Raw genomic sequence first — 13,029 nt, 5'->3', positions numbered from 1 at the left:
TGGACTCTCCTATCCCAGTAGCCCCAACCTCACAGGTGTACCGCATACATGTCAACAGCCCGCATGTAACCGAACCCCACACTTGGGCGATCTGGACTATCTTCCTCACCTGCAAGCCACTGCACCTTGCTCATTTCGAGTACTTCCTGTCACGGTACCCTCAATTGGCACACTTTCTTCCAAAGTGCAGTGTGGATGGCCTCCGCAATATCCTCTCCACGCGCCCTCCTGTGACATTCTACTAGGAGATCTTCGTCCCCGATTATACTCTATTATCTCCGGTGCCCAACCCTTTGGCGAAACCAAACAAGGAAGTGGAAGCAGATGAAGTAGCCTCCGAGGACGATCCCGAGGAAGTGGAAGACCCCGACTTCGAGTACGAGGATCCCATTACTGCCTCTCCAGCAGCTGTTCCTCCCATCCTATATCCCGAGTGGACCTTTCCTGCTTCACCTCAATACTCTCTCTGAGTTCTCCAGATGTCGACTTCGCACGACAACGTGCCACCCGCCAATCCTCAGATGGAGGCGTTGCAAATGACCACTCTTCAACAACAGATGGAGGACTTGCAAAGGGCCCTTTTCAACAGTATGGCATCAATGCGATCACAAACGGAAGACATGCAACAACGGAACCAACACCAGCGCGAGGGATCCAGGAAGTCACAGCGAGCGCGTCGATCGCGTTCACCAACATCATCATCCTCCTCGGTGGGCCAGCAGGACGATCCCTCAACTCCTCCCGACCCGACCACCGAGGTAGACAATGTTCAACTTCAACTTTTGTATAAATTAATGACCACAGCACAGACAAGAAAGATGGATATGAAGTTGCCTGAGCCCTACAATGGCCGTCGCGATAAGTGGTTAATCGATCACTGGCTCTACAAGATGGAGGTTTATTTCTCAAATACCGATTTGCCCGAGAATAAAAAGGTGGCATTGGCCAGCACCCTCTTGAAAGATACTGCCTTCCTTTGGTGGCAACACAGGATTTCAGATGGCAAGTCTACTCCCACGTGGGATAAATTCCGGCGTGCTCTTCGCAAGGCTTTTGAGCCTGCAAATGCGAACTTTCATGCCAGGTCTTCTCTCAGCCGCCTGAGTCAAACTAGCTCCGTGGCCGCGTACATCTCAGAGTTTCAAAAGCTGGCTCTCGAGATAGAGACACTCAACCTCTCCGACCAGCTTCACAGCTTCATTAACGGGCTTGAACCCATGATCCAAGACGAAGTCCATAAGTACAATCCTGCCACCCTAGATGAAGCAATCTCGTATGTCGAGCGCATTAGTGATTACAAGCATCCTACCAGGAACTTTTCCTTAGGCGCCCGTTCTTACCAGCGGAATAGATCCAATGGGACTAGCCAACCCCAGCATCCCAATCCTCGACAACCAAACTCTAGGCGACGACCATATTCTGGACAACAGTCCTTCCGGTCGCGCTTCTCCGGGCAAGCTCCCGCATCAAACGCAGGATCCTCTCAGGCCGAATCCTCTAGCAGCAGAAACCGAGATCGGTCCCGACAGGACCGTCGCAGCATTGATCGGCGCAACTTCAAGCGAGAAACCTCTTCAGGACAGCAAACCTCTTCATCGACTGCCACTTCATCCCAACCTAGTCGTCCAGGCCTCTGTACAATTTGTTCTGGCGATCACCCGTGGTATGAATGTCCTCAGCGCCCTAAACCCCCCAACACTCAGCGCAATTCTTAGGTGGACAGTTGCCACCATGCTGATCATGACCCGCCTCCTGTGAAAGACAAAGACAAACAAACAGCTTGCTCTGTTCGCGTTTCTGAAGTTGTCAGTACCCTGATGCTTAATGACCAAAGTACCAACCTTGTTCCGGTGAATCTTTCCAAGCAGGTCCTTAGTCTTCTGGGTTTCATTGGCGATCATCCCATCAATGTGCTGGTGGACAGTGGCTGTTCCACTAATTTTGTGGGCACTTCTTTGGTTCACAAGCTTCGCCTGCAGACCCGACATTTTGTGGATGCTTTTCAAGTAGAGCTTGCTGATGGTTCCTTCCTTAATTGTAACAAAAAGGTGCAACAGCTTCAGTTCCAGATTCAAGATTACCAAGATCACCTTAATTTTTCAATGATGCCATTGTCACATTATGACATGATACTGGGACAATCTTGGCTGTATCGATATGATCCAGTGATCGGCTTTCGTTCTCATTCAATCCAGTTATATCATGATGGTCGAGAGCTGGAACTTCGTGGCCTTTTCTGTGCCAAACCCATCACTGTTGTTTCTGCCCTACAAGTCAAGCGCCTCGTCCGCAAACGTGACTGTACAACAGCCTTGGTCATATTACGGGAGATTGAAGCAGAAACTAGTGAGCAATCTCAAGCCTCGTCATCAACAACTGCTTCTTGGAGCAACCCTTCTTCAAGCCTTTTCAGGATCTGTTTTCGAATGATCTTCCGACGACATTGCCTCCTCGTCGTCCTGTGGATCACCCGATTGATCTTATCCCAGGTCAACCTCCTCCAACCCGAGCTCCATACCATGTTTCTTACTCTGAATCTCAAGAGATACAAAGGCAATTACAAGAGTTGCTGGACAAAAGTCACATCCGTCCCAGCAAAAGTCCCTTCGGAGCCCCGGTTTTGCTTGTCAAAAAGAAGGATGGATCAATGCGGCTTTGCATTGATTACCGTGCTCTCAACAAGCTCACAATCAAGAACAAATTCCCTTTGCCTCGCATCGATGAGTTGTTCGACCAGCTGCTTGGTGCAAAGGTGTTTTCCAAGATTGATTTGAAGTCCGGCTATCATCAAATTCATATCCGTAATGGTGATGAATACAAGATAGCCTTTCGGACAAAATATGGCCATTATGAATTCTTGGTCATACCTTTTGGGTTAACCAATGCCCCGGCCACTTTCATGACCCTGATGAATGAAATTTTTGGGCCGTACTTGGACAAGTTTGTGATCGTTTATCTTGATGATATTTTGGTTTTTAGCCGATCTATGGTCGATCACAAAGAGCATTTACAGATTGTCTTTGAAGTACTACGACCAATGTGCTGTACATCAACAAGAAGAAGAGCTAATTTTTCAAGAACCATGTGGAATATCTTGGTCACATCATTTCTGCTAATGGGATTGCAGTAGATCCTAAGAAGATTCAGGCGATTGTGGATTGGCCTTTGCCTCTCACCATTTCAGATGTTCGATCTTTCTTGGGACTTGCTAACTTTTATCACAACAAGGTGCATAGGTTTTCAGAGATTGTTGCCCCTTTGACAGAATTGACAAAGCTAGACAAACTTCAGTGGTCTTCTGAAGCTGAGCACTCCTTCAATGATCTCAAGCATACCTTGACGACAACCCCGGTCTTGGCCATTGCAGATCCCACCCAACCCTTTGATGTAATGACAGATGCCTCAGATCGTGCTTCTGGTGGAGTTTTGATGCAGAATGATCGTGTCATTGCTTTTGACAGCAGGAAGTTTTCAGCCATTCAAAGCAGGTATCCTGTGTATGATAAGGAGTTTTTGGCAATCGTGCATGCTTATTTCGGACTTGGAGACATTATCTTCTTGGAGCAGATTCAGTTGTATGTACAGATCATCAATCTCTGACGTACATTTTCACTCAGCCTGTAATGAACTCTCGACAAGGCCGATGGGTTGAATTCTTGGCTAATTTCCACATGACTATCCAGTATGTTCCTAGTCTTCAGAATGTGGTTGCAGATGCTTTGAGCCGCATGCCTCGAGCCACTAATTTTGCCATCACAGATGTGCAAATGGAAATTCCTGCTTGTTTAAAAAATGAGTATTTGACTGATAGAGATTTTGGAGATGCGTTCCGTGCTCTCAAATCTTCTAATCCCAGCCCTGCAGAAATGAACATGTTTACAGCCTACACCATCATGGATGAATTGCTGTTCTTTTCTGATCGCATTTGTGTGCCTCACAATGCTTCATTGCGGAAGATTCTCATTCAAGAGCATCATGACGTTCCTTATGCTGCTCATCCTATCCTGGTATCAACAAAGACATATCGGCTTTTGTCTGCTACATACTTCTGGCCTCAGATGCAGCAAGATGTTATCAAATTTGTCAAAGCTTGTCATTCGTGTCAAATGATGAAAGCCTCTCGACAATTTCCTCAAGGTTTACTTCAACCTTTGCCAGTTCCCAATGAGAGATGGGAAAGTATCAGTATGGATTTTATCACCACTTTGCCTCGTTCATCCAAAGGCAATGCTCAGTTTCTTGTGGTAGTTGATCGATTTTCCAAAATGGCGCATTTCATTCCTTGCAAGAAAGCTGCTTCAGCCCCCAGATGTGGCGTCATTGTTCGTGCAACATGTCTTCAAATTGCATGGTTTGCCGAAGACCATCATCTCTGACAGAGATCCAAAGTTCACTGGACATTTTTGGACGTCTTTGTTCAAATCTCTTGGCACGAATTTGTTGTTCAATTCAGCCTATCATCCTCAAACAGATGGACAGACTCAACGAGTCAATCAGATTTTGGAAGAAATGATTCATTACATTCAAGCCCGTTTGGCATCATGGGAAGATTATTTGCCACTCGTGGAATTCGCTTATAATAATTCCCATCATTCAGCGATTGGATTAACTCCATTTCAAGCAGCATATGGGCATACTCTTCTTGTGCCTACAAACTTTGTTTTACAACACAAAGTGGCGTTGGCAGATCAGTTGGTTCAGGAGATGCAAGATGTGCTTGTGCAAGTTCGAGATAAATTGGTCCATGTGCAACAAAAATATCAAAAACAGGCCAACAAGCATCGTCGACATGCAGATTTTCAAGAAGGAGATTTGGTCTTGTTGTATGTGGCATATCACCGCTACAAAACAGTGAAGTCAGTTTTTCCACCAAAGTTGCAACCTCGCTTCTATGGACCTTTCAAGATTCTTAAGAAAAATTCAGTTGTCAGTTATAAGTTGGAACTTCCACCTTCATGGGGAAAGGTTCATCCGACTTTTCACATTTCTTGGCTCAAACAGTATGTTCAAGGAGATTCGCCTGTTCTAGACTTATCTTCATATGTACCAGAAATTGAAGATGACCATATTATCCTTGTTCCAGAAGTAATTCTTGACGTACGACAGAAGGAAACAAGAAGAAAGTTGATTACAGAATTTCTTGTGAAGTGGATGGATTTGGATGAGTCTGATTCCACTTGGCAAACAGATGAAGACATGCAGCAGCACCCAAATCTTCTTCAGGAGTTCTTTGACAAACGGATGTCTATCATTTGACACATGGGTTTTATTTTAAATGGGAGGGAATGTCACAATTGTGACGTATGTGTGTATCAGATCCTCTCTTCATTGCTGATTCCTGTTGCAGATGCAAAGAGTAACCAACCAAGGGAACCCCTGCCCTCGACTGGTTGCAACTCTTCGCCAAAGGATGTACCTCTTCATCGCATAGCCACCTCCCTTCGACGAACGGTTGTATCCCTTGATGAATGGTTGTGCCTCTACATCGAATAGACACAATTCCTTAGCCTAAAGTTGTATCCTTTCGTCTATGGTCATGTCCTTTCGTCAAAGGACATGCCTCTTCAAATGTGTCTCTTCATCTCCTATATAAGAGACCTATTGTAATCAGTTTAATCAATTCAATTCAACCTTCTCTCAAGTGTTCTCCTGAAGTCTCTTGTTCTCTAAGTTAAGTACTTAAGTAGTAATTAGTACACAATATGAGGGATTAACAATACAATCCTCACAATGGTGATGGATAGAGATGCAAAACAGTAGATTGCATTGGAATGTGTGTGGAGCTGAGAAGTCAACCCACATACAATATCAAAGTACAACAATAATAAAAAGGTGTCCTTCACACCATGTGTGATAGGGGAAAAAACCCAAAGGGAAAAAGATGCCCCTAGTTATGCCCTATTCACATGTAGCACTACTTCAACCTTCTCTGAAGGCAACACCTTTGTGAACATATCTACAACATTATCCTTTTAGATAATGTGATCTCCCTTGCATGTATCCTCTCCTTGACACAATGATAATGAATCTCGATGTGCTTAGTGCGTGCGTGAAACACTGAGTTTCGTGCCACAGCTATAGCACTCTGACTGTTAGTAAATATTGTAGTGCGTGTCAGTAAATATGGTAGTGCGTCTCTTGACACTCATGAAGATCAGTCATTAATCTCCTCAGCCATACACAATCTATTGTGGCTGTAAAGGCTACCCTGTACTCAACCTCACAAGTAGATGTGGCAACACTAGGTTGCTTTTTGCTCAACCATGATATGCATGAATTCCCCAAAAAGAAACAATTCCCACTGGTGGATTGCTATAGTCACCAACCCAGTCTGAGTCCCATAAGCATGTAACTGCAAGCTGCCTCCCCTGGGATATACCAAAGAAAATTCAAGGATGCCCTGAAGATAGCGGAAGATCTACTTCACTACTTGCCAATGCTTTGTACCTGGACTATGCATAAACTTGCTATACTAGGAAACGCCAAACTGAATATCCAGGCGTGTGTTGCATAAGTATATGAGACAGCCTACTACTTGGCTGCAAACACTCATATCAAAAGACTCTCTAACATCATACATACCAATTTGAGCCCTAGTCCCATTGGAGTAAAGATGGGCTTACAATCCTGAAACCCAACCACTAGCTCAGTACTTTCATAGTTTATTTGATGTTCATTTTGTCCTTTTTTTCTGGACATCTAGAGGACATTGATAGTTGTACATTGATTTGTCTCATAGGTCGAGTTCGGCCTCTGGTAGACGTTAATACAGCTTTTTTTCTTTCTTTTTCTCAGCAACACCATTTTGCTAAGGAGAGTATGGCATTGTGCATTAATGCTTTATGCCCTTTTCTGCCAAAAAATCTTTAAAAGCAATAGACATGTATTCTATCCCTCGATCTATACGGAGGGACTCCCTACACGAGGCATGTCCTGCACCATTTGATGCTTTTGCAATAGCATCAAGCTACCATAATTCACATGCCCAAACCTGGCATGCCACAATTCCTCCTCTTGCATGGCAGGTGTGGAAACCACATGAGCATCATGCTCTCTCATGTCAAACTACCAAGCTGGTATAACCCATGGTACAATGTCCCGGATGCAACTAATGCATAGGCACTCTCACAGTCTTGGATTGTACACCTATCGTTCTCAAAGTTCACTGCATATCCTCTTTTAGCAAAAGAGGAGAATGACATTAAATTCTTCTTAATCCCATACAATATAAATGGAAGACATAAGTCTGCACCATCTGCTATTGTAAGGAACACCCCTTGACTAGATAAGAAGAATTGTCTGCACATGTTACCCATTTGCCCTCAGGGACAGGCATAAGCCTCTTAAACAAATTCCTTTGTGAGGTTGTGTGTTTAGAAGCACCACTGTCATCAAAGTACCATGTGTCGAGTCTTTCATTGACACTGAGAGACATATGCTCTAATAATGCATCATAACTACATACAAGAAAAGTCCACTCACCTTGCACAAGATTTACTGACGCATCATCTTTCATTGTAGGTGATGAAGAAGAATCTACAGCCATGCCGCTTTCCTTTTACTTTTCCTTTCCAAGCCGCTTTCTACAACCATTTACATAGTGACCCGGCTTTTTGCAGTTGTAACATTTGCTCTTTTTCTTGGGCTTGCCTACATCATTTTTAGTCTTTTGTGAAGGTTGTTCCAAATCAAACCTTGGCTGAAAATCGCTTTTGGCTTCTCCTTTTCCCTTGCCTTGGGCAACAAAAGCCCCATCACTGCCACGCATGACACAAGATTGTTCTTCCAATTCTACTCCTCTTGTAGCAACAAACCAACCAACTCTTCAAACAAGATTGGTTCCGAGTTTCCCCTCATAGACAGAGTGAGCGATGTGAAGAAATTCAAGCAAGTCTCTGGTAGTGATGATAGCGTCTTGGAGACCAACTCCTTTTTAGGAATGACCTCATCAACGTTAAGCAACTGCTCTCGAAGATCTTGGATCTTCGTAAGATGATCAGCCATGTTGTCCCCATCTTCCATGGACACATTTTTCAACTCCCGTATAAGAAAGGCAACTCTAGCCTCATTCTTAGCCTGGTACATGGTCTCTAATATATCCCTAGCTCGTCATGAGGTCTTGCAAGACCTAATATGCGGTATAATTAATCACTTTAGTGACAAAGCAATCAAAGCCATCGCTTGGGCATCACGAGTATCCCATCTCTTCTCCTCCTATGAGGGAGGAGTAGGTGTTGCAGCTTGCTGAGCACCATGGCCAGGTGTGTTAGGTGCTACGTCTCTAGGGCGTACATCATCACCTGATACATAACCCCATAAACCTTTGCCCACAAGAAGGTTTTGAACCATGAAACTCCATAGGGAATAATTACTGGCATCCAGTTTGTCCTCTTGGGACAAAACCCCAAATATATCAGTTGTATTCCCACCCATAATGCTGAAATCTTTGCTAAGAGATATGTAAACACTTGCAACCAAGTGTGCTGTGCCTGCAAAACTCGAACATGTCCGTCACCTACGCTTCGTATGTTCATCCACTATCTGTCAAGTATTCAGCACTGGCTGGCAAGCTCAAAGCTCAAACGAGCGGTGTGACAAGACGTGACAATAGTCAAACAGCGGGACTCTAATACCACAGTTGGCCCAGAAGTACACAGTACACAAAGATCACAGAGATGGTGATGTATAGAGATGCAAAACATTAGATTGCATTGGAGGTGAGAAGTTGACCCACATATAATATCAAAGTACAACAATAATAAAAAGGTGTCCTCTCACACCATATGTGCTAGGGAGAAAACCCAAAGGGAAAAAGTTCCCCTAGTTATGCCATGTTCACATGTGGCACTACAACCATATAATATATACCAATAATGGTTTCACCCGCCCAACCTGTTGCAAGACACTTTGCCATCTTATCCGCGTAAACGGGCACTTATCTTTTGTAAGACAGCATTGGAACATATAAAGCGGCCTTACCATGCGCTTAATGTCAACAAATAGGGATAGTCTACGGATTAGTGTACATAGTTGCTTAAGCCTAGTAATAGAGGCCAGACCATTTTTAAGTTTGGCCAGCCTAGTGTGAAAACTAGTCATTAACATATAGGTCATTTTTTACAATAAGCAATACACAATCATTCCCTTGCAATACACAATAAGCAATACACAATCATTTTTTACAATAAGCAATACACAATCATTCCCTTGCAATAGTGTTCTTGTGAGCTCTCCTTCTTCTCCGTTCTTTCTTGCTTTCATGCCATTGGATTCTTTCATGCTTCATGGATGCTTGTTTGAATAGGTGTGATTGTAGGTTTCCCTCTTCCATTAGCTTCTTTTTTCCCACCTTTTGTGAGAGAGGACCATCGCGAAAGACCATCTCTTCTTGCCTCCATCTAAGCATTGAGAGTTCTCCCTTCACCCCTTTGGCAAGGAGCATTCCGGTGTGACAACAGAGTGAGAACGCAACGGACGAGCTAGCGCACCCACAAAGGAAAGTTGCATTTGCAGCTTGAAGGCAAGACCCAATGACACATGCTTCAACAAGACTAGAAGGCACTCAATGGAAGCTTCCAGTTCCACCCACCTACACCTAGACTTACCCTAGATGAGAAAGCCACATAAGGCATAACAGCCTACAGGTGGATATCTAAACCAAACCGAAAGGGCATAGTATATCAGCATGAGAACCATTGTTTTTGGTGCCACACAGTGGGGCATGCAATTGGACAATGCCCAAAGAAAACCACCACTTCCACCACAGTCTCAAGCCCTAGAGTCGTTGCCATATTTGAGCTGGTAGAGTCTTCCTCGCTTGAGCCAGTTGTCAATTACATCATTTGTAGAATAGTAGAGGTTGCACCATCCGGTACTACACCTGAGCTCCAAGCTCAACAAGAGGAGACTCCAATCAAGAAAGAACATCTCCTAAAGTGTCATGGCGCTTTGGCAGGACACCCCCCATCCAGTCAACAAGAGGAGACTCAAGTCAAGAAAGAACATCTCCTTATCTGTCGTGGCACTTTGGCAGGATACCCCTAGGTTAGATTTGACTCTGATTCACAGGTGCATTGCCCAGAAGGCAACACTTGTAATCTTGCAAGTAGAGTTAACATGCAATTTCTTGGTCACACCACTGCTTGGTGTAGATGTGATTTTGGTGTAAAATGGTTCACACAATGCAAACCCATGGTTGAGTGGGATGAGAACTTTTTGTGCATTACATAGACATTACCAAAGGCTATCATCATCCAAGGAGAACCTAGGAGTGCTTTGCAGTCTTGTGACATATCTCGCATGTAGGTACACATGGATATCAGCCAAGGCGAGAGTCAGATGTGTGCACAGGACAAGCGGGCAGATTTCTGACATGTGCATGTGCCACGTGGCAGAAGTTAGCTAGTCGACCAGTGTCATAGAGTTTGTGGGTTGTCCTCTGACATGGCTGATACCATTTATGCGGGCCGACCAGCAGTAGCAATGCTATATATATGCGTATTAGAAAGTTGTCATTTCCATCTGCATCTGTCTAGTAATTGGGACGTACAGAGCGTTTCTCTGGCATAAGGGCTGGCCAAGTTCTTGTACTTCATTCACAATCGTCACTTGTACTTGAAGTACAGTTGTAGTACATCTTTCTTGTACATAATACAAACAGTAGTGTGTGTGTTGTGTGTATTTATTTTGCTGCTATTTTTCTCTATAAACCCTGGCACATAGGCACGAGTGTTCTACAGTTGGTTTCACAGCTTAGGAAATTGCCAAACTTTTTCTTTTCATCACCCGTGTGCATTGTCTGCTTGGTTAGGGTAGAGCCCTAGTTTCCAAGAGTGCACAAGTCGCAGTCGGAAAAAGTCACTAATTGAATTCTCTTATCACCTGTGTGGGTTGGCTACTCGGTAAGGGTGTGCCCCGTCTGACCCATCCTTCCTTGGTGTGAAGGGTGCAACCCTCACCATCCCTTCTATCACTACTTAATATCACTACTTACATGTTGTTCACATGGACACAAGAAGTTGACCCCAAAGTCGCCCATGGCAATTGGCATGAGAGACGTTTCCACCAAGATCACCATGTCCATCGTTGTGAAAATTCTCCTTGATATCATCATGCAGGCAGACATCTTTCTGACTATAATCCAGAGAGGCATTGCGAGAGACCGCATTACCGTGACTCTAGTCTAGAAAGCCATCATCGCCATGGCTACACTCAGGAAGAGCAGCACGAGAGCGGGCATCAACGCTCTCAAGACAATCATCATCAGCGTTACAAAGGTATGGACGGTCACACACGAGGAATGGTTTCGATCACTACAGGTAAGGCCCCTTCTGGTGGTAGAGTGACGTCACCCTTGTCATTTGCCAAAGAGTTCAAGAAGTTCAAGGCTCTATTGTAGGGATTTCAATCACACATTAGAGGCTAAGAAGCAAATTCTTCAAAGCCATCGGAAGGGTTGGTTGAAGAGCCTTCACTTTCTTCAACAAGAGGTGATTTATGCACAGATGGCACTCGATCGTGCCAGAGCTGGTCATCCGTAGGTTTCTTTGTAGGTCTTTGTGCTAATGCAGAGAGGACGGAATGTGAGCCTTTGCACTAGACGAAAAGTGGTCTCGCAATGTTCGGGATCTTGGTGTACTGTGGATGAGCTGCTTGGTCTTTTCTTTCTATGAGAGGGCACTTGATATGACCACAGTGCAGCTACAGCTACAATGCAAGTGGGGGAGAACTTGACACATCTCACCTGAGGTACACGTGGACAGCAGACAAGACAGGAGTTGACTGCTGTCCACCTGTAGGTATATGTGGACAGCAGACAAGACAGGAGTCGGATGTGTGGGTAAGACAGGCAGGCATATTTCTGGCAGCAGACGCATGTGCCATGTGGCAATCAGAGCCAGTCCGCTAGTGCCGTACACATCGTGAACTGTCCTCTAACCTCGCCACGATAGAATATTGCAGGCCGACCAGCTATAGTGATGCTATCTATATATATGCAATGTGCATATTAGAAAATCTTCATTTCCATCTGCATCTCTCCAACAGCTGGAGCCTACAGAGCGTTTCTCTGGCGTAAGAGCTAGCCAAGGAGATTCTACAGCAGAGCATGGCTGTGTACTGACATCTTCATTCCTAGTCGTCACTAGTACTTGAAGTACAGTTGTAGCATTACAAACACGTGCAACATTTCCTTCTTGTACATAATACAAACACGTGTAACACTTCCTTCTTGTACATAATACAAACACATGTAACACTTCCTTAAGTGTTCTACAAGTCTTCCATTTCTAGTGTCTAGTCTTGTAGTTCTAACACTGTTATTCTTCGTGTAAACATGTCAAGTCATCTCGGGTACTTATTAGACTACTTGGTCAAGTATCTGTCATCCTGTCGAAGTCATTTGGCAGCGCTTGGTGTGTGTGAACCATTGCATAAGGCACTAACAACATCATTGGACTTAGGGGACTTGGATGTAGGGGTTAGTATGGCCTTTGGGCAAACTTTGGGGCCACCCCAACAGGTGGCCATGGATGGGAAAGGTGGTCCGCCTGTCCTACTGGCCAAATCTGCCAACTTCCATGACACAACTCCCCTCCCTTCCATCTTGGCATCTCAGCATTCTTCCACATCTGGGTGGCTGAATGCTACTATCTGGAGCAGCCCTCAGCCAAAAACGCAAGCAGCTAGACCTCACCTCCCTGTTGTACTTGTATGTCGAAGCAAAACACAAGCATCTGCATCAATATTGGGGGAAAACACAGCACAGCCAGGGCAACCGTTGAAAACACAAGCAAAACACAAGCATCTGCATCCATATTGGGGGGAAACACAGCATAGCCAGGGCAACCGTTGAAAACGCAAGCAAAACATGGCTGTTGGAGGAAAACGGAGCCATCTAAGGGCTGTCCATCTGTGCATTTCAGGCCGGCCAGTACTTCTCCTTCACCCTAGTTATCTGCAAGTCCTCAAAGTCAGCTCAAATCAGCGACTTACAGCCCTACAGTCAGTCTTTGCATTCATACAGCAATA

General features: G+C 44.7%; 1 protein-coding gene across 2 annotated transcripts in view; it reads right to left on the bottom strand.

Moving 5' to 3' along the window:
* Window positions 1-13,029, bottom strand: part of LOC147638288 (CDPK-related kinase 5-like) — an 88,600-nt gene that overhangs the window by 20,045 nt on the left and 55,526 nt on the right. The window lies entirely within an intron of this gene.

This window comes from Cibotium barometz, chromosome 5 (assembly GCF_041138505.1).
Source record: "Cibotium barometz isolate CiBa-2024 chromosome 5, ASM4113850v1, whole genome shotgun sequence".
Classification (NCBI taxonomy): Eukaryota; Viridiplantae; Streptophyta; class Polypodiopsida; order Cyatheales; family Cibotiaceae; genus Cibotium; species Cibotium barometz.
This window is presented reverse-complemented; position numbering and strand designations above follow the sequence as displayed.